This window comes from Delphinus delphis, chromosome 6 (genome assembly GCF_949987515.2).
Source record: "Delphinus delphis chromosome 6, mDelDel1.2, whole genome shotgun sequence".
In the NCBI taxonomy this organism is placed as follows: Eukaryota; Metazoa; Chordata; class Mammalia; order Artiodactyla; family Delphinidae; genus Delphinus; species Delphinus delphis.
In genome coordinates this window covers 10,635,320-10,662,391 of record NC_082688.1, presented here as the reverse complement: position 1 = coordinate 10,662,391, position 27,072 = coordinate 10,635,320, and the positions used below count along the sequence as shown (strand labels likewise).

Here is a 27,072-nt window from a genome sequence, read left to right as displayed (position 1 = left end):
CCGAGCACCACAACTACTGAAGCCCATGTGCCACAACTACTGAAGCCCACATGCCTAGAGCCCATGCTCCGCAACAAGAGAAGCCACCGCAATAAGAGGCCTACGCACTGCAACAACAGCGGCCCCTGCTGCTGTAACTGAAGAAAAGCCTGCATGCAGCAACAAAGACTCAACACAGCCAAAAAATAAATTAAATTAAATTAGATTAAAAGGCGGGGGTGGGGTGGGTAGAGCAGCAGTCCCCAACCTTTTTGGCACCAGGGACCAGTTTCCTGGAAGACAATTATTCCACGGACCGGGGTGGGGGTGTGGGTGAGGAAATGGTTCAGGCGGTAATGCGACCAATGGGGAGTGATGGGCAGCGGCAGATGAAGCTTTGCTTGCTTGCCCGCCACTCACCTCCTGCTGTGCAGCCTGGTTCCTAATGGGCCGTGGACCGAGGGTTAGGGACCCCTGGCCTAGAGTACAGTGCATGGCTAGCTCATAGTAAACAACAGGCATTAATTCCCTACCCTTTCCCTTTGATACAGCCTTATCCTCCAGCAGGAGAGGAGGACATGGTTTCTCCTTTCAGCAAAATTAACTCAACCAGTACCGTAACCAGGTCAGAAAACGGCAGGGCTGGACTCAGATGCTAGATATATTTCCTGTCTTGTATCTGAGCACTGACTCCAAGTTACACTGCAACAGCTCGCTTTTGAGAGGCCACATTCTCACTCTCATCAGCTAGGTATCACACAGCTATTATTTTAAGAAGCCAAGATTAGCTCAGGGGTAGGCTGAGTAACGAGATACAAGTGCTTTGGGAAACTGCTGGTTCGCAGTACAAGTAATGAGTAATATCAACTGCATGCTGTCCAAGATATGGAAGACAACGCCAAGTGGCCAACAGCTCTTTGAAAAAGGCAGAGGACATCATCAGGGGAAGAATATTTCTGTCCCATCCTACAGCCTCTGCTTTGAAAATTTACATTTTATATAATCATTATTAAAGGTCATTTTTGGTGTTTTCATTTTTGTTCAGTTTCACTGAAGGTTATAATCACTAGAAAAGCTATACAATGTGGTAACAAGGAAGGGCTTTGGAATCATTAGCAATGGTTTAAGTCCCAGCTCTGCTACTTCCTTGCTATGTGACAAATGACAAGTCATAACCTCTCCGAGCCTCAGATTTCTCCCCTATGTTTTTTCAAAGTTCAGATTGTCCCTTCAGTGGGTTTTAAAATCAATTTAGTGGCTTGTAAATAATATTTTTAAGTAAAAAAAAAAAATGTAGATGACTACATGTAATAAGGACAAGTACTATATACCATGAAAATATGGTTTCAGATATCGATATTGATACATAGATACAAGTACGTGTATAACGGATTACAATATAAAATACCTTTCTTACAGAGAATAATGGTCAAAACCATTTGAACACAACTGACCTATAAAATGAAACTATCAGGTGTGTAATGTTATGTTCGGTATTTTTCACAGTATTTGAAAAAATCAAATAATATGGGAAAAATGTTAGCAATTAACCCTACTAGAGTCAGAATACCTGAATACAACCTTACTTAAGAATACTGGGAAGGGGGGACTTTCCTGGTGGTCCAGTGGTAAAGAATCCGCCTTACAATGCAGGGGGCGTGGGTTTGATCCCTGGTCAGGGAACTAAGATCCCACATGCCGCAGGGCAACTAAGCCTGCAGGCCACAACTACTGAGCTCGTGCGCCTCAACTAGAGAGCCTGAATACCGCAAACTACAGAGTCCACGCACCCTGGAGCCTGCGCACCACAACTAGATAAGAGAAAACCTGCATACCACAACTAGAGAGAAGCCCGTGCGCCACAAAGAAGAGCCTGCACACTGCCAACGGAAGATCTCGCATGCCTCAACGAAGATCCCACATGCCACAACTAAGACCTGACGCAGCCATACATACATACATACATAAATAATCTTAAAAAAAAAAAAAAGAATACTGGCAAACGGACTTCCCTGGTGGTCCAGTGGTAAAGAATCCGCCTTCCAACGCAGGGGAGGTGGGTTCAATCCCTGGTTGGGGAACTAAGATCCCACATGCCACAGGGTAGCTAAGCCTGTGGGCCACAACTACTGAGCTGGCAGGCGTCAACTAGAGAGAGAAAATAGAAGGAAGCCCACATGCCACAGTGAAGAGCCCACGCACCTCAACAAATACCGTGCATGCCGCAACTAAGACCCGACACGGCCAAAAAATAAAAATAATACTGGGAAAGTTCCTCTTTACTTGTCAATTTCAGATTCCCATCAGTATGCCCTTAAGTATATCATATAAATGAAACAGCCATCATCAACTGCCAAGAACACGTCCTTCAAAGTACTGACACAGAAAGATCAGGTCTAATTAAGAACTGAATTTTAGCCTAAATTAATACAGAAAACCAGCATACAAAACCCTATCCACACAACAGTGATGTTGTGAAAACAACAAGACTCCTGTTGAACGAGCCCTCTTTGATGTGGAAAGAGCAATGAAACCAATGGTTGCCCCAGCATTCTTGTAAAAGAAGTATCATTCTGCTAGGACATCTAGAGCTGGCCACTAACATGCGAAAGCCTTGGCAAAGTCTCCAGCTTGGGAAGGACTCCAGTTAAAGGTAGTGTCAGGGGAATTCACTAGGAGTCCAGTGGTTAGGACTCTGTGCTTCCGCTGCAGGGGGCACGGGAACTAAGATCCTGCATGCCTCCCAGAGCAGCCCAAAATAAATTAATTTAATTTAAAAAAAAAAAAAAAGGTAGTGTCAGGAGGACTCTTATGCTTAAAACCTTCCAATCTCCTACCTTTGGGGAAAAATCTAAATTTCTTATCACAGCTCACAAGGCCCTACATGATAGGATCCCACCCTACCTCTCCAACATTATCTCCTACCTGCATTCACTCCACTTTAGCCATGCTACTCTTTCTGCTCCTCAAACACACCAAACTCAATCCTATCTTAGAGCTCTTACATCTCGTTCTCATTGCTCAGATCACACTTCTTTTAGCTCTTTATCCTCTAGGATTCTTCTTGTCATCGTTTGGCTCTCAGCTTGTATATTTTACTTCCTCAGAGAAGCATTCCTGGGTATTTCCTCATTTAAGGAGTCCCTCATCCAAATCTACCCCCAAGGCATTGTCCGTCATCACATTACCCTATTTTATTTTCCTCATAGCATGGTTTCCTGTTTTACGTTATATTACTTTGTAAACTTATTTTTCTGTCTCCTCACTAGCATGCAAGATCCATAAGAATCTGTTCTGGTTTATTCTTGACTCACCCTAGCACCTAGAACAGTATCATTCATATATGTATGAGCAACATCGATTCATTTGTTCTAGTGCATTCACTTAACTGCACTTTCGAAATAACCTAAGAGAATTTACATACACAGGAATATCTGTGAACTGAGTTCAACAAGGGGTTGTTCAGCTAAAGATCTATAATGTGCAAAGCTTTCCTCTGAGTATCCACTCATGAACCATCTCTATCACAGGGCTCTAGCTCCTGATGCCTAATGAAAGAATATCTGATTTGGAATCAGTGCTTAGCCTTAATCTCCTGCTTCCAAACCCACTGATCATCACCTCACTATGGAGTTTGCATAATGGCTCTGGAGCCAAAAGAGACAAGGGTTCAAATCTCAGTTTTATCTTTTACATGCTATGAGGTCCTGAACAAGTTATCTATTAAATGAAGATAACAATACTTATCTCAGAGCTGTTTTGAAAGTTAAATAATGTAAATAAAACATCTGTCACAGTGTCTTGCCTATAATAAAAATCCAACAAAATTAGCTATTATTCTATTATTATTCATTAATTCACATTTTTTTCCAACTAATTTTTATTGATGTCTACTTCCTAAACAAGAGGCACAGGCACAATTCAGAAGGAATTTACTACAGTCCCTGCCCAGGAAGAGCTCACAGTGTAATAGGAAAAGATAAACCCATAAAAAATAAATAGAGAGAATTATGTTTTAAGTCTCATCCAAGAAGGCTGAAAAGAATCTGCCCTTCTCTAGCAAATCTGATATTAGGGCCTAGTTAATCTCTAAAGTAAAAAGGCATACCAAAACCCTTCTAACTGATAAAATGGAATAGCTTTTAAGATGGGTCAGACAGCTCTGTAAAGAAGCCCTCACAAGATTACAAGAAGAATGGTCAAGAATAATTGTCTTAAGAGCCAAAAGGTGGGAGCAACTAAGTGTCCATCGACAGATGAAAGGATAAACAAAATGCGGTCTATACGTACAACGGAACGGAATATTATTCAACCTAAAAAGGAAGGAAATTTTGACACATGCTACAACATGAATGACCCTAGAGGACATTAAGCTAAGTGAAGTAACCCAGTCACAAAAAGACAAGTACTGTATGATTCTACTTTTATGAGGTATCTTGAACAGTCAAATTCATAGAGACAGAAAGAATGGTGGTTGCCAGGGGCTGGGGGAGGAAGGAATAAGAAGTTAATGTTAGGTACAGAGTTTCAGTTTGGGGAAATAAAAATATTCTGGAGATAGGTGGTGGGGATGATGATACAACAATGTGAATGTACCTAATGTTACAGACTACAGACGTTAAAATGGTAAATTTTACTGTACGTATATTTTACCACAACTTAAAGAAAAAAAGGAATGATTGTTCTGTAGTTTACAGAAAGAGAGGGTGTGCATCCCTTCTTTTCTGACTTTGATCATTGTTATATCCCATAGCATATCAACCCAGCTTCTCCAGGTTAAGACAAGAGAAAAATTCCTGGGCAGTCCCCATATATAGGATGCTGTGTAACATCTAAGAAATTACAAATACTTAAACATCCAAACCCAGAATTTACAGCAAAACAGACAGACGCTATACACTGACCATGGATTTATTTCCACAAGTGTAAGAGAGGCAGAAAATAAAACAGTATTTATATGTCTAAACACCAGTTTAGGATTATATAAGCTAATTCCTTTATTGCTTCAAATTTTTAAAAAATAGTGTTAATTTGCATTAAACAAAGCAACTTTCATATACTAAACAAAAATGTCACAACCGACAGTCCAAATAATGGCCTCATTTCCTAGTGGCCCAGAAAGACAGGAAATAATCCCAAGGACCCTAGTTCAGACAGACTAGAGAGAGTAGACTGTGCCTATCTTGCATAAAGCCTATGTCACAGTTCAGTGGGATCCTATACTTTGGTAGCTTCGTCCCAGCAGTCCCCTATGTGACTAAGGACTAGGATAAGAGTGACGGCTTCACAAAGGCGATAAGAGATAAAGTTTCTTCCTAGGACATTCAAAGACTCCAAAATCCAAAAGTTAACTTCTCTGCTGTCCATCCATCCAATTTTCATTAAGAGCAATTTGTATCATCTAGGAAGCTTCAAAGTCAAATGTCACCTTTATTTTTACCTTATCAAACCCATAAAATCACGGCCAGGGTGTGGTCTGGACATGGACCTTGGTTAAGGTCACAAAAATTCTCAAATCAAATAATTGGGTTAAGTTAGAGCAAAGTTCATCAACAATAAGATGACAGAATTCAGGAAAAGTCGGCTTCCTTCTTGCATTTCAGGAAGGCTAGCATTGTTCCTAATGCTAGTACATAGGTGTAAGTAACCTCTGAGTGGGTAATGCCACCAAACAAAAGCAACACCTTCAAAGTCTCTCTCAGTGACTAGAGGCAGCCAGACACTCAAACTGCCAGTCCTGAATTACGGCCTCTGAATGGTGAGGGCTTCACATTTCACTGATCAGGGCACAGCCCAATCAGAAGACAAACCCCTGCACTGCCAGGGACCAGCAAATCCGCTTTCTTCCAGTGTGCACATGACTGAATGTGCTTCTGTCCATCATCTGGGTCATATATAGTTCAATGCGAGCTGAGCAGACAGGGCTGCAAGGAAATCTGGCGCGGTTCAGTACCTCATCTAGTCTGGGTTCCAGTATCTAATTTTTTTTTTTACTGACAAACTCATTTCTCTACCGGGACAGGATGCTGTGCTGGCTGGGAGTTCCATTTCTACAGCAAGAATCCTATCTGGAAACAGAGAAGTTGTCCTCTAAGCCACAGCAGCTCGAACTTTTTTGATTGTTGTTGCTGCTTTCTCCCATCACCCCCACCCCCTTTTGACAAAGATCCAACTGTAAAAAGTCTTACGTAACAGTTCAGGACTACTTCGGTTCTTTTACTGGGTAAGCACTTTCAATTTTTTTTTTTTTTAAACTAAAAACCATTTTAACATTGAATCTGTTGAGAGGCTTGACTAAAATCTTTTAAGTAATTTGTGTGGTGAAATACTGTCAGTGGATTTTTTAGTCTCATTTCTGCACGTGCTCCTTTGTTCTCAGAACAGAAGCTTTTTATACACACCCCATAACGCAGCTGGAGAGAGTTATGAAGTCAGTTATTATAAGGAACACAAAGGTTGCTTTGCATTCTTTGCCTTTAGATAATTAATTTTGTATTTGTTTTCTTAAAACGAAGTATTAAAGAAGAGAGAAAGTGAATAAACAAAAGAATAAACTGTTGGAGAATCTAGCAAAGTTTGAAGTTTTTACCACCTTTTTTCTATCTGTAGTTTTGTGTAGCCAAACACTTGTGCTGCCTGGGGCGGTGGGGGTAGAGGCAAGCGTAGACAGAGAGGAACTAAGCCAGACATGGACAAAGGCATGAGCCAAAACCAGACAGTCCTGGCCGTTCCATAGGCCAGCAGTGGGTGAGACAGGTCAGCCAGCTGCAGGGGCGGGAGAGGGGGGAAAGGGGCATGGATGTGTGAGGTGCTCATGCGTGCGATCGTGACTAGATTCTGAAACTGCCAGCCATTTTCCCAGCTATGCTTTGTGCAATCTAAAGGAATGCATCTCCTCTGAAGCAGTCTTGCCAGAGCCCAGTGATAGCGAGGAGTGTGATAAATATCACAACATATGTAATCAGAAAATACTGGGATCTGGGGTGGGCAAGAGGGAATGCAGAGGGTGTGGAAATTTTTTAGTGATCTGGAATGTGTTGAGTGACAGGAAGTGCCCCAAGCTCTCCCCCCCCTCAACTCTTCTCAGTCGCGCCTGCTTTTGTCTAACTCTTGTAATCTACACACTACTGCTTACAAAGCTGTCTGAGTTTAAGACAAAAAGAAACATAAAAGGCTCTCCCGTTGCACAGTACCTGCAATATGGAAGGAATGTAAAAAGCATGGCCCTTTTTAAGCCTGTGGACATTTTTTCAGGCATACAGGAGAAAGATAATATAACAATTTTCCAAGGATAATGAAATTATGAATTATAGTCAAGCTTCCAAATCTAATTTTTAAAATCCTGATTCTGCTCTACTTACAAATGCTTAAGTTGGTTCCTAATTTGAAGGAGGCTTGTTTGTTTGGTTAATACATCGCATTTGAAGTTGTTTCTATTTTCTCTTTATAAATTTGTGCTTTGGGAGGAAAAAATGCAAATAAGTAGAATGCTCTGAAAAAAAGGAGATTTTTCCCTTCAATGGTTGGAAAGTATTTTAAAGGGTTGGTTTCTTGGAAAAAGCAGCTCCCTCTCTCTCATTTTTGCATGTATGCTATAAAGATAACTTTATGCCATTATAAATGTAAGGTAGAAAACTTTTGACAGAAAAAAAGTGTTCTAAGAGAAAAACAACTTAGCATTTTCCCAAACTTCCATATTATCAACAGAAACACTTAAACTTAAGAGAAAAGTAGCCAAATAGTTCAACGGCTAACTCTACTTTTGGAAGATGAAATGGAAAATTAAGTGTGAATAAAATGATACTTGGGAATGTTTCTACCTCCTACTACAAAAGATGTTAGTGGTCAGCCCAGGAGTTAATCTTTCCTAGTGTGGCTCTGAGCCTTCATGCCGAGCAGACGTTATTCACATGACGATTCGAAAAGTCCATTCATATATCTCACTACCTGGATTTGAATAGAAACCAGACAGCAATTCTTTAGTTCCAGCCACCATTCGCCCCACTGGACAATAGCGATTTGTTAGCACAGAGTCACAGGCTGTGGGACACAAAGCTTGGAGCTGCAAAAAGATGGGGGATTCAGAGAACAGGAAATTACAGGCCCGATGCACTCCTGGCAGCTCTAAGAATACAAAAAAAAAAAAAAAAAAGGCAACACAGCGATGCCATGTTTAAGAGCTACTTCTAGCGTTTTTAACCACCTCCAATGTCATAAAAGCTCTATTGTTGGAGTACATAAAGTCACGAGTTCCATGTGCTCTCTTTTCTCACTACAGCGAACTTCATTCAATGCCTTGGCATAGTCAGAAAAATCAAAAGCACCCAGAGTCGATTAGTTGTGAGCTCTGATAGAAAGGAGAGGAGCATTTTACAACTAAAATGACAGAGAAAAATATGCTACTTAGTAACACATAATAAAATTAATATATTTTACAAATTATTTCATAAGGCCAGACAATCAAAATGAAACCAAATCTATCAAGACTCCAGGGAAATGAATTTTTCTTCAAAATATCATATGAAATCTACTATTTAATTCCATCAAAAGTTTCTTCAGAAGACATATATCAATTTAAAAACTCATCTTACACAGAACATTTCTGAGTTCTGGGTTGTATTTTCCAAAACAAAGAACTAAAATCAAAGCCCTGAGGATTTATTTTGAAATATTAGAAAGGAAAACTATATTTTCTTTTGTTGGTTATCAAATTATTATAGCTCCCTGGCTAAATTTAGAAACTGTCTCTACTTCCCTCTCTTTAGATATAAAAAATGAAATTAATGGACATTCTAGGTGAGGGGAGAGGGATAATTCTCCAATCTCAATGAGCAGTGGAAAACAGTTCATGGGTTCCTGTCCAGGCCCTCAAGCCTCAACCTGAGCATCAAGGGGCCAGAATGGTGTCCATTTCAACAGGAGTAGCCCCTGCACAAGAAAGTTGTAAATGGTTTTGTTCTACTGTGATCCATTAGCAAACACAAGTCCAAAATGATATCATACCTGAAATACTCATCAAATGAGATCATGAATAATCAAACAGTGCTTTAGAAATATGAACTGTTCTATTCTATTTGGTCCTATGCCTTTAAGGATAAACACATGCCAAAGTTTATGTTGCTGGAAAACCAATCAGCAACTTTTAAACTACTAATTATTGGATTTCCTCAAATTCTATCATTACTCATCAAACACAAGAATCAATTACTACCTCAAACTGTGCTATAATCACATGTGGCTATTTTTATTTGAATTTAGTCAAAATTAAATAAAATTTAAAATTCAGTTCCACAGTTGCACTAGCTACATTTCAAGCACTAAACAGCCCCACGTAACTAGTGGCTATTATACTGGACAATGCAGAAACTGGACATTTCCAACTGCAGGAAGTTCTATTGGACAGTATTGATCTAGACCATATTTATATCCAGAACACCTGTTTTCAACTGCACATCCAGCTAGACATGAAAGAAAGTGATCTCTAAGCAAAAAATACGACAAGACAAGGTAGCTAGCACTATGATACTTGAGAGATGTCTAAAGAAGCATTTTGAAAACAAAGGTTTCATTTTTTTCCTTGGTCTATAATAAAGGTTATGAAGAATATTAAGACGGTAGCAGCAGACAGGTAGCAGTGGCCAGAGTAATTAAAATGTTCCAGAATGGCATTTAGTGTTATGACTACATGTCTTAACCTCCAAATCTACCATCAAATAATCAGACATGATAAACATGAATATGAGGTCCTTCAATTTGGATGCATTCTCAACCCATCCTATGCCTGCTAGATGCAAGAAACTGGGTCTTAGGGTCAAGTGCACATGGGTTGGAATCCTGGTTCTGCCACTTATTTACTATGTGATCCTGAATAAGTCACTTCCTCTCTTTGTCTCAGACTTCTCATGTATAAACCACGAATATTAATGCCTTCCTGACAGTCGTTTTAAGGTTCAAGGATCATATATATAAAAGATCTTGAACTGCTCCTGGCACATTGGAAAACACCCTGGAAATGTCGATTCTGTAAAAACACAGTTAAGGGCTTGAGGTTCAATTCATTGTCTGAGACTCTTCCCAAACACAGAGAATGGAAATAGAAGGGTTCCAGGCTGCTTTATAGTACAGGCCATTCTCTGTTTAAATTTTAATTAAAACAAACATGAAGATGAAAGCTGTCAACACTGCACAAAGAATCTCACAAAGTCTTAGAAATAGTAGATGAACTGATTGAATGAATACAGGAAAATTATCATTTGAAAAGTGAGGTGGAATATCAGATTTTAATATCATGAGGTGTATTTAATACTGATACTAATTTAATGCTATTACATATATAAGAATCCTTTTCTTAAATTAAGAAATAATATTTCCTGGAGACTTTTTTGGAATAAGCTTTCTACTAATTCTTCTTGGTGATTAAAACAGAAACATGAAAATTCTAATATTGCCTATGACTAAGAAATTAAAATAGCCTCCTGCAGGTATGGGAAAGAAAATTCATGTCTTTTAAAATCAAAGCCATACACTTGAAACTAACACAACATTGTAAATCAACTATACTCCAATAAAAAATTTTTTAAATAAAATAAAACCAAAGCCATAGAAGGAATTCCTAGGCAAGACCTGCACTACATCTGTAGACTCATTTTAAAGTTGAAAGTAATCTAGCAGAAACTAGAAAAAGTAGGTGTTTCTTAATGATGATGCCAAATAACTGAAAAATGTTGAACGTGCCACAAAATCTCTTCAGAGTACGAAAGGCAAGAGATTTTCCAAAGCAAACAGCAGAACAACATTATAGGGGAGATAATGTGGTACAGTGTAAAATCTGAAAAGGTAGGTTCATAATCCCAGAAACTGGCTGGATTAGATATGACATGAAATTTTAGCTCTGCCACTATCTAGCTAGGCGATTTTTAACAAAGTCACTTCCAAGTGTTACCAGTGGTGATCCAAAAAACATATCTATACTGGAGGCTAAATGACAGACAGCAATTTCGATTTGCAAGAGGGTATTCAAATATTTATCAAGCACAGTGCTAGACCCAGGTTGAATGATGAACAAAATAGATACAGAAGCTGCCCTCTTGGAGCTGATAAGCTATTAACTGAGATAACCATGGCTAGAGGCCATCTCATTTAAAAAATGGTAGGGATCTGAGTTCAGAAACTTTGAGAATGGACCAAATGATTTGGAGAAACTGCCGTGCCATCCTTCGAAGCTGAACTAACATAGTTCATAAGAATACGAAAGAAGGTACACCCTCAGCTCCGTTTGATTCAAGCAAAGAGAGATGGTAAACTACAAGACCTTAATGGATTTCAAGCCATTATGGAAACAAAATACTGGGTTGGCCAAAAAGTTCCTTCAGTTTTTAAATAAAAATAAAAGACACATTTTTCATTTTCACCAAGAACTTTATTGAACAACGTATTCACCGTTTTGTTCCACTACCTTCTGCCATTTTTCAGGCAACTTTGTAATTCCATCTTCCCAAAACTTTTTAATCTTTTTGAGCAAAGAACTGTTCCAGGTGCCTTTTAGAGTCTTCCACGGAATTGAAATTTTTTCCATTAAGAGAATTTTGTGGTATTTCCCTGGTAGTGGTTAAGTCTCCGCACTCCCAATGCAGGGGCCCGAGTTCAATCCCTGGTCGGGGAACTAGATCCCACATGCATGCCACAACGAAGAGCTCACACGCCTCAACTAAGGAGCTGGCAAGCCACAACTAATGAGCCCGCCTGCCGCAACTAAGACCCGGCGCAACCAAATAAATAAATATTTTAAAAAACAACAAATGTAAAAATTAAAAAAAAAGAGAGAGAGAATTTTGTAAAGACCAAAGTAAATGGAAATCCGAAGGTGCAACGTCTGGTGAATATGGCGAATGAATCAGAACTTCCCGGCCAGCTGTAACAGTTTTTGCCTGGTCATCAAAGAAACATGCGGTCTTGCGTTATCCTGATGGAAGATTATATGTTTTCTGTTGACTAATTCCAGATGCCCTTCGTCGGGTGCTGCTTTCAGTTGGTCTCATTGGGAGCAGTACTTGTTGGAATTCATCGTTTGGCTTTCCAGAAGGAGCTCATAATAGAGGACTCCCTTCCAATCTCACCATATACACAACGTCACCTTCTTTGGATGAAGACCAGCCTTTGGTGTGGTTGGTGGTGGTTCATTTCGCTTGCCCCACAATCTCTTCTGTTCCACATTATTGTACACTATCCGCTTTTCATCACCCGTCACAATTGGTTTTAAAAACGGAATGTTTTTCTTATGTTTAAGTAGAGAATTGCATGTGGAAATATGGTCAAAAAGGGTTTTTTTGCTTAACTTATGTGGAACCCAAACATCAAAGCGACTGACATAACCAAGCTGGTGCAAATGATCTTCAACGCTCGATTTGGATATTTTCAGTATGTCGGCTATCTCCCGCGTGGTATAACGTTGATTGTTCTCAATTAATGTCTCAATTTGATCGCTATCAACTTCAATTGGTCTATCCGACCGTGGAGCATCGTCCAGCGAGAAATCTCCAGCATAAAACTGCACAAACCACTTCTAGCACATTTGATCAGTCACAGCACCTTCTCCACACACTGCACAAATCTTTTTTTGCATTTCAGCTGCATTTTTACCTTTCTTGCAATAATAAAGCATAATATGCTGAAAATGTTGCTTTTTTTTCCATCTTTAATATTAAAATGGCTACATAAAAATTCACCAATTTTGATAAGCTGTTTTTTTAAATGCACGCTGATACGACAGCTGTCACACTATAAGCTAACAAAATCGTTTCGAATGAGGTTAAAGACAACTAAGTGCTACTAGAACCATCTTACAGAAAAACCGAACAAAAATTTTGGCCAACCCAACACCTTCAAACAAACATAGGGTGGTTTCACAGTGACCATTACTCAGATCTGTGGCAAACCACTATCTCATACAAAAATTCAGTCTCCTTTTGACAGATGATGATTAAAAACAAGAACATTTCTGGAGGGGAAAGAGTAAAGGGTGTCTGAACATAGAAAAACAATCCAGGAGCAGACCGTGATACACTGAAGCATTAGGTGTGATACATATTTCCTTCACCCCCTTCCTTAAGACTAAATTCCTAGCACTTACCATTTCCTTTAATGGCGCATGCTATGACATCATGACCACACAGCTAGCTAATGCTCAACCCATGACTCAGCTAGCTCTTAGCAACCAAGAATATTTCAGACATGGATGATAAACATGAAAAGAAGGCAGGGCTAGGGCTAGAGTCAAAACCGGGCTTCTGTAACAATTTATCGTACAAACTAGTACCATGTCTATGAGGTATCTAAATATTAACCTCTCTTCCAATTGGCATTTAGTCTTTGTTGTCATAGGACTATATAAGAAGTTGCTGTTAACAATAAAGTATCTCCATATACCACAATGGCACAATGTTATTTCCACAGAATCTGAGGCTCCCAGTACCCAAATCCCAATCAAGAAATTCCCGGGCTTCCCTGGTGGCGCAGTGGTTGAGAGTTCGCCTGCCGGTGCAGGGGACACGGGTTCGTGCCCCGGTGCGGGAGGATCCCACATGCCGCGGAGCGGCTGGGCCCGTGAGCCATGGTCGCTGAGCCTGCGCGTCTGGAGCCTATGCTCCACAACGGGAGAGGCCACAACAGTGAGAGGCCCGCGTAACGAAAAAAAAAACAAAAAAACAAACAAACAAACAAAAAGAAATTCCCATTCTTGTTCCTTGACACTTACAGAACTTGGGTTTCCACACAGATTTTTTTTTCCCCACCGGCAAGGACCCAATATCATGTGTATTTTGCTTTTCCTTTGTTCACTGAATAGCAAGGTCAACTGGAAAAGAGAGCTGGCAAATGTACTCAGAACAAATTATACAGTTAAATCAAAAACGAGGCTCCCGGGCTTCCCTGCTGGCGCAGTGGTTGAGAGTCCGCCTACCGATGCAGGGGACACAGGTTCGCGCCCCGGTCTGGGAAGATCCCACATGCCGCGGAGCACCTGGGCCCGTGAGCTGTGGCCGCTGAGCCTGTGCTCCGCAACGGGAGAGGCCACAACAGTGAGAGGCCCACGTACCGCAAAAAAAAAAAAAAAAAAAAAAAAGGCTCCCAATCTGGTCATCTGTTACTATGACCTAGATTTTGTTAGAAGTATCTCCATTTGGCTTTCTAATAGCATTACATTTTATCAGGCTCACTTCTATGTATAATCCTATATTACTAGAACAGACAATCTCTTCTGCTTGGCCACTTAAAAGCTTCTAGGTATATAGTTCATTCTTTCAAAGGCTATCTGTTGAATGCTTAGTATATATGCCAAGCGTTGTTGTAGGCACTGAATATACAATGGCAAACCAGACAAAGGTCCTGTCCTTCAAGCATCATAGTCACAAAGACTGGAATCCAGTCTCAGCTTAAGCACTCACCGACTGCATGACCCAAGACAAATCTGCCTCTCTGAACCTTAGATACCTCCTCTAGGAGAAAAAAGGGAAAATAATACTACTTCAAAGAACTGCTGTGAAAAATATGTTTGTCAGCGTCTAGCATAGTGCCTGGAATACCACAAATGTTTGACAAACATAGCTAAAGTTTTACAAATAGCGGATATTACTATTATCCATTCTGCTTTTATATCCATGTATATGAGAATCACTCTAGTTTTTTAAAAAAAATAACAGGTTTTAAAGGCTTATGTATATCTAAAATATTTATTTCAGACGTTAAGAGCTAAGCAGAGCAAGATCCATTAACGGATCAACTGCTACTTCTGATTACTGAAGTTTCTGGTTGTATATGCTAAACACAAGATAGCAAGAATACTGTGAGAAAAATACTTTGAAGTTGGGATGTTAATGGTGAAATGCATCACTGCACTCACACAGATTTCAAAAGGTAGAGCACTTTATCTCCAGCAGTATTACTGTTTCAGTTAATTTAATCAGAAATTGTATAGAAGAAACATAACTAAAATTTGGAGGGACTTCCCTGGTGGCGCAGTAGTTAAGAATCCGCCTGCCAATGCAGGGGACATGGGTTTGATCTCTGGTCTGGGAAGATTCCACATGCCACAGAGCAACTAAGCCCGTGAGCCACAACTACTGAGCCTGTGTGCTTCAACTACTGAAGCCCGCGCCTGCCCTAGAGCCCCTGCTCCACAAAATGAGGAGCCACCCCAATGAGAAGCCCGCACACCGCAATGAAGAGTAGCCCCCACTCGCCACAACTAGAGAAAAAAAAAAAAAGATTTGTATTCTCAAGTCTACCAAAGCCATCAAGCAGGGCAAAGAAAGTATGTCTTTCCCCTAAAGATCATTATGGAAGTCTCATAGAGAAAGAAAATTCCTGGTTGACTATAGTGATATACTTTATAAAATAACTTATTTTTTCATCTTATAAAAATAGTATGCTTACTGAAGATAGACTGAGAAGCACAAAAATATGAAGACAAAAAGTTATTCATAATCTAAAAAAAAGTTATTCATCATCCCACTATCTAAAGATAACCACTGTCAATAAATTTCCCTCTAGTCTTCTTTTGTAGTTATCAGTGATTTTTAAAATACCAGGAGTTTTTGTCATTATATTCCTAACACCTGATCTATACAGAAATTTGGATAATAAAAAAATGTAAAGAAAATTTGTCACCTATAACCCCACTTACAGAGAAAATTCTTATTAATATCTTGGTGTAGTTCATATACAATGGAATCAATTCTTTATATACAATTTTATATTCTAATTTGTTCCCTTAAAAGCATTTTTAAAAGTCTGTAAAAATGACATATTTTTTAGATATCCAGGTGGTTTCTAGTTATTTTCTATTATAAGTAATACTTTAGTGAACATATTTATACAGAAATCACTAACTACATTTCTGATAATTTTTTTAGTTTGACCAATTTACACTCCTACTAACAGGAACTGATAGCACCTGTCTCACCCTAAGCTCATAACACTGAGAATGTGCTATACATAATTAGCTGGTACCCAAATATAATAAGGTTTCCATTTCTTCAATAATGAAAAAAGAAGAGTTCTAAAGGAAAACTCAAAGTGAAATAAGGACAAGAAAATAGAAGAAACTCCCTAGTAAGATAAATTATACACCCTTGAAAATGATAGGCAGTTGACAGAAATCTTGAAAACCTTCCAACAGGATACAGGGAAGCTGAACATTAGGCTCCCCAAATCTCAGAAGTAAAAACAAATCAAATCAAATCACTCTATCTTGTAGATGTGTTCATTACTTGGAAACAATGACATGAATCAAGAATTAATCCCACCTTTGCGAGAAAAACAACATGGAAAACTGTGGTGATAAATTAAAATGCACAAAATCAGTATTTTCACACCTGAATTATTTTCAAATTTTAGGAGTGAGCAAAGAGTATTAACTATGGATATAAATTTTTGGTTTCCCAAATTTATAATAGAAATTACTATAAATTCTTTTTTTTTTTTCTTTTTTTGGCTGCGTTGGGTCTTCGTTGCTGCGCACGGGCTTTCTCTAGTTGTGGTGAGCGTGGGCTACTCTTCCTTGCGGTGCACGGGCTTCGCATTGCGGTGGCTTCTCTTGTTGCGGAGCACGGGCTCTAGGCTTCAGTAGCTGCGGCACATGGGCCCCAGAGTGTGTGGGCTTCAGTAGTTGTGGCACGCTGGCTTAGTTGCTCGGCGGCATATGGGATCTTTCCAGACCAGGAATTGAACCCGTGTCCCCTTCAATGGCAGGCAGATTCTTAACCACTGCGCCACCAGGGAAGTCCTATAAATTCTTACCAAGACAAGAAAATAACCAATAATATCACTTATTCAACAAAGCTTTACTGAATGACAACTTTGTTTCAGGTACTTTTATGTATAAGAGATCCAAAGTCATTAAAAAGAGTTCTTTCCTCAAAAAGCTTGCCTTTAGTATGCTTCCCAATCTGGCCCTCTTACATCATGTAACATTTGCCCTGCCTAATTGCTGAAACATTAAATATTTCAGGCCTTAACTAGAAAAAGGAAAACCTTTGAGGACACACACTGTACTGAATAATCAACTTAAAAATCAAAATTTCTTAAGAAAGAAAAAAAAAAGCCCAATGTCAGTAAAATCCAATTGAACAGATTCCACTTACATGGCCTCATACCAGCACAAAGTAATGTTTACCCAAGTACCTACAGTCAAGAGGAATTCAAACACTGACAGGAAGAAAAAAAACTTTTACTTCCCACAGAATAGCTAATAAAATTACTATCAGTTTTCATTTCTTTGTAATTTTCCCTGTAAATCCTGCTTAATTTCAGTCTGACAAGACGGATTTCTCCTTAAGAGAAAATGATGCCCCAGGTTTCCTGCAGATATTTGAGAATATGTATATCACACAGAAGAGAAATTGTCACAGTAACGGCATGGTCCAAAAATGAAAGCTGATCAGCTCAGTGTGAAAGGTCAGATTTCTGGTAAAGCTTCCCATCTGCTAAGACTTTGATACTTATATATACCTAATATGTTTCAAAAATACGCCCTCCCCAAATAATAGCAAATAACATTTATCAAGGGTCTACTACATGTCAGAACCTGTGCAATGTTTTTCTAAACATGTCATTTAATAAACACAACCATCTAAAGAATCCAGTACTGTTATTAGCACCTATTTTACTGATGAAGATATTGAAGCTTGGAAAGCTTGTCCACTGTCAAAACTGCTAAGAAACAGCACAGTCCAGACGACTGGTTCCTAGGCGAACTGCTCAGTTCACTATAGCAGTTTGATTTTCTATGGTTTGGTGGGACTTTTTCCTTCTTTAAAATTTTTCCTTTCAAAGACTAGATAAATTTTTTTCTGCTTCTAACTTTGAAAAGAACTAGTTTCCAGGATCACAAGAATATGGGACAGTACGATGTAATTTTACATATGATGAAAATAGATTTCTGAATGTCAGCAAGTATGCAGTCTAAACTATGCATGGAACTTTTAAAAATAGCTAGACATCATTTATTTATTAGGCTTCAAGTCTCCAGAAAAAGCAGAAATAACTATATAATCTCTCTTAAAAATTTACTTAAGTATAAACAATATAGTCTAATTTGGAGAAATACATTCAGTGTTTGCTAAAATAGACTAGTGTCCATTGCACCAATGCTCTATGCTTATATTGTAATGTTATTTAAAAGGATATATAATATCTTAAAAGAACAGCATCTCTGGATTATTATATGTGAATGTGAAAGCCTGTTGTAAATAGTAAAGCAAAATTATCATTAACATTATTTTAAGGCACTTGTTCTGCTTTAATAGTTCCTAGAAATTCATGGTTACCTTTTGATAACAGATAACTAGAATTCACCAGAAAAGATCCTTAATTTTGGGCAGGCAGTAAAATGTAGAGAAAAAGCAGAGACAGTATGAAAACATGGGTTTAATCAAAGAATTTCTAACTAAAATTCTCTGAGCCTCAGTTGCCTCAGCTGTAAAATGGGAAAATACTAAGTCCCTCATACAGCTGAATGAGAGTCATAAATGACAAAGTGCCTCACTAAAAGTCATGATTCATTCATGATTCACTGTCAACAAATACAGATTGGGAACATGAAACAGTATGATCAAGAAAAAAATTAAGATGTGTATCTAGCTTGGGAGCAAACGGTGTACCTAGTTTGGGAGCAATAAGGAAACGGATGTGATTTAGGAACTAGTGTATTAGGGCCCCATAAGTGAAAGCCTTTGTCAGCTGAAAGCATTTAGATTTTATTTAACGGCAGTCAGGGCATCAAGTTTTAAAGTCAAATTTGCATTTAGCCACTGGGTAGAAGGTAAGTTAGAGGTGGGCAAGACTGGAGGCAAGGAGAATACTGAGGCTACTGCAATCATTCAGATGAAAAAAATGATGGTTTTGACCACAATAGTGGCAGTAAAGACCAAAGGCTGTCACATGCTCCAACACAGGTGAACCTTGAGGGCATTATGCTAAGTGAAATAAGAAGCCCGTCAAAAAAAGATAAGTATTGTATACTGCCACTTATATGGGCTATCTAAAGTAGTCAAATTCATAGAAACAAGTAGAATGGTGGTTACCAGGGGTTGAAAGAAGGGAAAATGGGGAGTTGTTTAATGGATACAGGGTTTCAAGTTTCCAAGATGAAAAAGTTCTAGAGATCTGTTGATGAACAATATGAACATACTTAACACTTATGAACTATGTATTTTTAAAAAGTTAAGATGATAAATTTTACGTTATGTGTTTTTTACCACAGTTTTTTTTTTTTTTTTTTTAAGATGCAAATGGGAGGCCAGGGCTTGTTTTATTTTGACATTCTGCTCTATTCAACCTCTGAGCAATTCTCTTGCTGTTTTACTGAACTGTAAAATAACTATGGCTAAATGAGATCTGATTTGCAGGGCACCGAAGTTCCACTTGACCTCAAGTATCTTTCACTATTACTTGTCATGCTACTTACTTAACATTTCCTTCACTAAAATTGCTTTTTAAAAAAGCATGCTTAAAATATTATTGAAAAATAACTCAAAATGTGAGAAGTACTAAACAGAATAAAAGGTAAAACCCCACCAATTCTCTCACAACCCTACTCTTGACCCAAAGTATTATTGGTTTGGTGTGATTCCTTCCAGCCCTTTACTGTAAATTTTAAAAAGTTATAATTTAAGGCCTCTGTTAAGTGACTAACTCCAAGTCATTAACTAGAAATGGTCTCTTAACACAAGTCCTTGAGCCCTATGCTTCCCCTCAAACTTTTAAACCAAGCTTCTGCCTAGCTTTTTAAAATTTGTGTTTGTTCCAGTGTAAAAAGTAAAGCACACTCATCTCAAATGTACAGTTCAATGAATTTTTACAAAGTGAACACACTTGTGGAACCAACACCCAAATCAAGATATAGAGTATTACTAATACCTCAGAAACCTCCTTTGTACCCCCTCACAGTCATTATATCCTCTCAGTAAACGTAACCACTATTCTGACTATAATCTTTTGTGTCTGGCTCCTTTTGCTCAACATTTTGTATAGGACATTCATCCATGCTGCTGCATACTGTGACAGTTTGTACAGTATTCCACTTTACAGATTATACCACAATTCATTTACCCATTCTATTGTTGATAGATATTTAGTTGTTTCCAGTTTGGGACTATTACAAATAATGCTGTTATGAACATTCTCATAAATGTTCTTTCAGCATACACTTTATCCATTTTTGTTGGGTATATGCCTAGACATGGAATTGCTTATGTTCAACTTGCAAAGGTACTCCTGAAGAGTTTTCAAATGTTTGTACCAACTTACACTCTACTTCTGCTGGCAGAAGTTGAGTGTTACAATTGTTCTCTGCAATGCTTTAAATGGTCAGTTTTTTTGTTTGTTATTTTAATTTTAGCCATTCTGGTGGCCATTATTTAAAATTTTTTCATTATTCTGATATCTAGTGATGCTGAGTACTTTGGGCCAGAGTTTGATAGGTATTTGGGAGGTAGATTTAATAAATCTAAGTGACCAACCGATTGAAGAGAAAGAAGAGAAAATCTAGAATGATAGAAAAGGGAAATATATTTAGAAAAGGAAGAAGGGACAGAAAACATACTCATTTCTGAAATTATTAGATATGACTCTGCCAATGGAAATGGGTGATACATGAGATTCAAGACTTGAATGCAACTACGGAGACTCAACGGGACAGACACGTAAAGGTTCTCACATTAAAAATTAATTTAAAACAAACAAAAATCTCCAACACCACATCTTAGGTGGTAAAGAAAATAAACTTACAATCCAAAGGAAGATAAAGATACACTAAAGTGCAGTATTTCAAAAACAGAACCTCATAGATGCTTATGATTTTCCCCACTATAACTTCTAGAAATTCCTGTGAAGATAACAGAAACAAATCTATAAAGAGTGATGAGTCCAGCAAATGGAATTAAAGAAAAATTCAAAGCCTTAATAAAGGACAAGTTCACTAAATCAGATAGACAAGGATCTCCTGTGTTCAAACAAGAAGACTATCTGTGACACCTCAAGTTTCTCTATTATGAGCACATGAAGAAGAAAAGAAAGGCTCACAATTAATCAACAAACTATGTGAGGATTAAAGACGAGAAACAGATTTGGAGCTAGGCTCAGTCTTCTGAGATTCGCCTTATCATTGGAATATCTATAGCTAATTATTGCTTCTCTTTAAGTATTATGTGGTATCAAGAGCTTGGGGTCTGGAGAAGGCAAACCTGTATTTAAATCTTAACTTTCTATCTCTCCTTAGCTATTTTTTTAAAATTTTTTATTTTATATTGGAGTATAGCTGATTAACAATATTGGTGTTAGTTTCAGGTATACAGCAAAAATAGGCAAGAGACCTCCTTAGCTATTTTACTCCAGGAAAGTGACCATCTCTAGCTTCAGTTTTCTCATATCCAGAATGAGAATAGTAATGATCCACAGAACTACTGTGAACATTAAATGAGATAATACAAAGTAAAGCACTTAAATACAATGCCTGACCCATAGTTACGTTCTCCATAAATGCTGATATTATCATCTGCAAAATGGGACCAATTCACATACCCATTAAGATTGAAAAGAAGTAAAGTGACATGTATAATGCCTAGCTATAGGAGGCACACAAATGGTAGATATTATTATTATCCCCTACTTTTAGGGAACTCTGTATCATTCAATGTCAAACTGCATATGAAATGGTATAGTGCACTTATTAAGAACACAATGGGTCTGAAACTCCTGAATTTAAATCCTGGCTCTGCCACTTAGCTATGTGATCTTGGGCAAGTTATTTACCTTACTTTGCCTTCCTGTTTTTATCTTTAAAATGTAAAAAATAATAACCATCTATCTCACTGGACTGTTGTGAGGATAAAACAACCTTCTTTTTAATTGCTTTATTTGTAAAGCTCTAAAAACAAAACCTGGAACATAAGTACTATATAAGTATAAGCTGTTATTATTTTAATACCAGCAGTATACATGTTTTGTCTGAGACTTCTGCATCAAAGAAATGGGGAGGGAATTCCCTGGCGGTCCAACTCCATGCCTTCACTGCCGAGGGCCTGGATTCGGTCCCTGGTCGGGGAACTAGGATCCCACAAGCTGCGCAGCACGGTCAAAAAAAAAAAAGCAATGGGGAAATAAGTTTGGACATAAACAATTTAACATTCTTCTTATGGATAAGAGAAGCCCAATGAAAATATTCAAATACTCATCCTCAAAAATGGAGGGAAAAAGGCTGAAAGAATAACAAGTTATACACAAGAACTGTTATCACTACTAAGGAAATATGACCTCATCTGTCCAGAAATAGGGGGGAAAAATGTGTTTTCTGGCTCTGCCCTAACTGTGCAACAATTCAGATGAAGGAAGCCTACGTTGCACAGAGAGAAGGATATAATTTTTCCTACTTTTACCTTACAAGAGCCTGATAACCAACAGAGCTATCTAGAGAGACTGGTACATCCTCCTATCTTTTTTAGATAAAGACTGCTTAGAACAGAATAATCAATTCTGGAAGCCTTCTTAGAAAGGTCTTTCTGCATTATTCTGACATCTTTCCACACTCCACAAATCTTCATTCCTTCCTGGGCAAGTCAGAAGAGGTATCTAAAGAGGCAAAAATGCCAGCGAGTACCATATTTTAGAATTAAAAAGAAATCCCATGCTTGTTCTTAGGTCACGATGTCAATCCTGTGGACTGGTTTTTGTAGCGGACTCACAAAATGAACAAAATACTGAACTGCATCGACAACAAATAAAATCAATGAATTGTAGCTTATCTGTTCAAGAGTTTATGCCTTCTACCAGACTGTGGGCTTCTTGAAAAAAGATCTTATTCATCGCTAGCATCTAGTACATTGCCCAGTACACACAGAGAGTTCAATAAATGGTGACTGAATTTAGTCATTGAGCACCTCCCCCTTGTAAAAGGTACTATGTTAGGTGCCAGAGAGCCTGTAATGGTTCACTTATGTTGATGCCAAAACATTTTAAGACTATTTAAAAATTAAACAAGGCCAGATTTGGTTAAGGAGCTGCAGCTGCAGTAGCACCCGCTCTCATCCCAGACTTAACTCCGAGCAGCAAGGCTATCCTCCTCTGCATGCCTGTGGAAGCAAATTAAATACTTCCCTCAAATGATGGAGAGCCTCTTCCCATGCAGCTCTGGTGTGGTGTTCTTTCTGCTCAGCAAAGGAGGAAAACTCCAGAATCTCTGGTCATAAAAATGTGATGTTAGCAAGAACAGGTGCTGAGTAAGCCTGGTACGCTTCCAAATGAAGTCTTGCCATCTAGAATTCTGAATTGAGGATGCCAGACTCAAGACCATCTGGATTTGCTCCTCTAGCTTTGAGCTTTCTCTAAGAGAGGCCGGGAGAAGTATGCTGTTGCCAGTATGTGTAATGTGTAATTGCATACTCAAATAAGTATGGATAAGAGTCCAAGACTTGGCAAATGGATGGAATGTAGCACGTGGAACTTTCTGAATAGAGAACCATGCAAAGGGAAGGGTTTCCTCACAAAACATAAACTAGGCAAGGTGTGAATTGCCCCTCAGTGTCACATTTTGGAAAAATTCACGCAGGATAATAAATACTTGGGAGTTGGGCGGGGCTGGGGGGGATGCTCAGAAGTATGTGAGAGGCAAAACAGCACCATTACCTCAGAAAGCAGTTAAGTTTATCTAACAATAATTCTTTATTTCCCCTCCCCCAATGAGATAAATATATGTGATTATAATTCGGTACATACAGAAAAATTTATCAAGCTGTGGACTCTGGCAGACAGACAGTGTTGAAATTAAACAGTGTGAGCTCTGGCAGCTGCACTATGTACTCTTTCAAATTCTGACATCATTACTCTGGTAAGGGCCCTGTACCAAGTTGGCGTGGGTTCTAATGTGGTTTAGAGAGAGAAGTTCTTGCCTTTTTTAAAAAAGATGACCTACAAATAGTCTTTTTCATACAACAGGGAAATAAGTATTTCCCTTTACCCCAGATTTTGTTTTAAAGGACAAAGCCATGTTGCCAAGGTATTAAGAAAGTGTTAGAAATGATTCTGAGATTTTAAAGGCCACTCAACACAAGCTCTAAAAAGACATCTAAAACAGTACATGAATGTCTCTTAAACTAGTGATTATCCTTTTGTGGTAATAAAGAGTCAATTACAAAGAATGCTAATTTTCTTCATATTTATACTCTGACATTGGCAGCTTAGGATAGTATCCTTTGGAGGCCAAGAATGGGGAGCCCTCCCTACTTCAGCCATGAGAACTTGGACAACTTACTTGACGTCAGATCCTCAGTGTCCTCAAATGCTAAGTGAAATAGTAACATCACCCCACAAGATACTCCTCACAATACCAAATATATGGCAAATCCTCAATAAGTATTAGATAGACTTATGAAAGACCCTTTAAAACTGATGCTAAATTAGAACTTAATAGAGCTAAGTGGTCCGACTTTTCTCCACTCAGATTCAAGAATGGAAAGAATTTACATATAAGCTGGTTTTAAGATCAAGACCGGATTTGTCCTCTTTCAACAAGTGATATTATAAAAACAAGATTTCATTCTCCTCTCCAGTAATATCCAATAAAACACAAAATTCCAAATATGAAAAATGACAGGTTAAAGAAAAGAGAGAATAAAAAACCACTTGTAGCTCTCATAAAGTAGATGTAATTTGACTTGTTTAGAGTGACAGGATTTTTCATTTCATTTTTATCATGAAACATTTTAAATTTTCATAAAAACAGTGATAATAGTAAAATGAACTATCAACTCCTATTCAACAATGATCAAGATTTTGCCACATTTGCTTCAGAAAAGATTATTACTATTTTACTTTTTGAGGTATAATTTACACACAGTAAGGTGAACAAACCTTAAATAAGTCTGATTAATATTTACATATGTATACATACATGTAACTACCACCCAGAACAAAATTATGGAACATTTACAGCAGCCCACAGATTCCCTTGTAACCTTTTCCTCCCAATGTATCTAATACTCTGAACTCAGATAGCATTATTCTTCACTTGTTAGGTTTTCCTTTCACCATTAATAATCAGATCTAGGCTTTACTTTTCTGTTTTCTTAAATAGTTTGCCAATGTCTATTTCAATCGTACATTTTTTGGCCATAATGATCCCATTAAACATAAGAAATTTATGCAAAAAAAAAAAAAGAAATTTATGCAAGACTCAAAGTAGTAATAGTAGAAACAGGCAAAAGACCTAAAAAGTGTAGTTTAAAAAAAGAGTCTACATATTTAGAATGCCCGTAAGCCCCCCAACATTTGAAAGGGGGCAGAAGACTGAGAATGCTAGCATAAAAGTGACCAAAAGGAAAAGTGGAATTCATTTTGATTTAAATAAATCCTAAAGAAAATACACTAGACAGTTTTTTAAATAAGAAGGTCTGTACATTCCTAAGCCTTTTTTTTTTTTTTTTTTTTTTTTTTTTGCGGCACACGGGCCTCTCACCGCTGTGGCCTCTCCCACCGCGGAGCACAGGCTCCGGACGCGCAGGCCCCGCGGCCACAGCTTACGGGCCCAGCCGCTCCGCGGCATGTGGGATCCTCCCAGACCGGGGCATGAACCCGCATCCCCTGCATCGGCAGGCAGACTCCCAACCACCGTGCCACCAGCGAAGCCCCTCTAAGCCATTTTTAAAAGAACATTCAACTGAAAATTTAAACCCTTCATATGTTGATTTTTATTGCCTGTCAATGTCTGAATAAATCCCACCCCAATTACATTTTCTTTAAAGTTCACAACCATTTTAAGGCCATGCTCTCATGCCTAAAAGCTGACATTCTTCCTAAATGAGCCAGATCCCTACACAATATTAGACCTAGTACACATACAAATTTAAAGCTAATCAACAGCTTTTTCATGGAGTAAAGTCCTATGTTTGGTATGTACATCTAACCACCTGTCAGTTACTGCATAATTTAGTATTTCAATCAAATGACACAACCTAGTTGATCTGATATATTTAGCAATATGCACCACTGTTAAATTAATATAGTCATGTGACTGGACAACATATATACTAAATTACTTTGGTATATGCAAACCAAGCAATTCTAGGGTCAACTGGAAAACAGTGGAGTGGGACAGCATATCTCAGTGCAGTGACAAATGCAATAACCACTACCTTATCAGAAGTGTTGTTGGAAGCATTAACTAAGATAACACAAAGAAAGGGTGTTACTTCTCTCACCTCCTCAGCACTCCTCACTCCCTTCGATTTACATGGACTAAGCTGTAATTTGCCAGAAATGCCCTCTCCTCACCTCCACATCCTAGAGCAACACAAATATTCTACTTCTAAAAGCCATAATTTTCACGAATTCATTTGTGTAACCAAGTATCTCTGAAAGACTTAAGAATTGAACTTAGGGATAAATTCCTTTAGTTGGTTTGCTTTCATATAACTTAGTTAAGACTCCACTGGAAATAAAAATTTGAGATGGTATTAAGAAAGCCCCAAAGGGAAGAACTCCAGCCCTATGTACTTCCTAGAAACAAAAAGATAAGCTGAGGGTTTATTAGGAAGCAAAGACACCCAATTGGCATGTGGCTTACAAAGAACTGACAACTAGTCTCCTTTCTCTACCCAGACTTCAAGTTTCCACTCACAATGCTAGCTAAGCATTTATGGTCAGCCCCTTATACAGATGTTACTCTTTAAATAATCTTTTTATAGAGACTATACAAAAATAGAACAATTATCATACTGGCTGCTTCTGATTACTGTTTATTTTGGAGACATAAATAACCCCCTGCCAGTTACTGGCTTTATTGTGACTGACACCTTATGGAGGGTGCTTTGATCTCTAAATTGATTTATTAAGCTGCAAACTGACTATCTCTTATGTTAAAAAGACTAGCAAGCTGAACTTTTACAACTTTCTTCCATCTGCCTTCATCCAGAAAGTAAATGTAGTATCAACTCAAATCAGCAACCCCTCCCCAATTATCTTATCATAGAACCATCTCTCAGGAGCCAAAAAGGGTACTACTTAATCAACACTAGAAATATGAACAAAAATCTTCATATTTTTCAT

At 38.2% G+C, this 27,072-nt stretch overlaps 1 protein-coding gene and 1 long non-coding RNA gene across 3 annotated transcripts in view; one reads left to right on the top strand and one right to left on the bottom strand.

The window, feature by feature from the left end:
- Positions 1 to 27,072, bottom strand: part of NR6A1 (nuclear receptor subfamily 6 group A member 1) — a 201,312-nt gene that overhangs the window by 109,014 nt on the left and 65,226 nt on the right. The window lies entirely within an intron of this gene.
- LOC132427077 (uncharacterized) overlaps positions 5,678 to 27,072 on the top strand; it is a 50,929-nt gene continuing 29,534 nt past the window's right edge. The window contains exon 1 of the long non-coding RNA XR_009519800.1: positions 5,678 to 6,202. This is a non-coding gene — a long non-coding RNA (uncharacterized lncRNA). The remainder of the gene's footprint in view (positions 6,203 to 27,072) is intronic.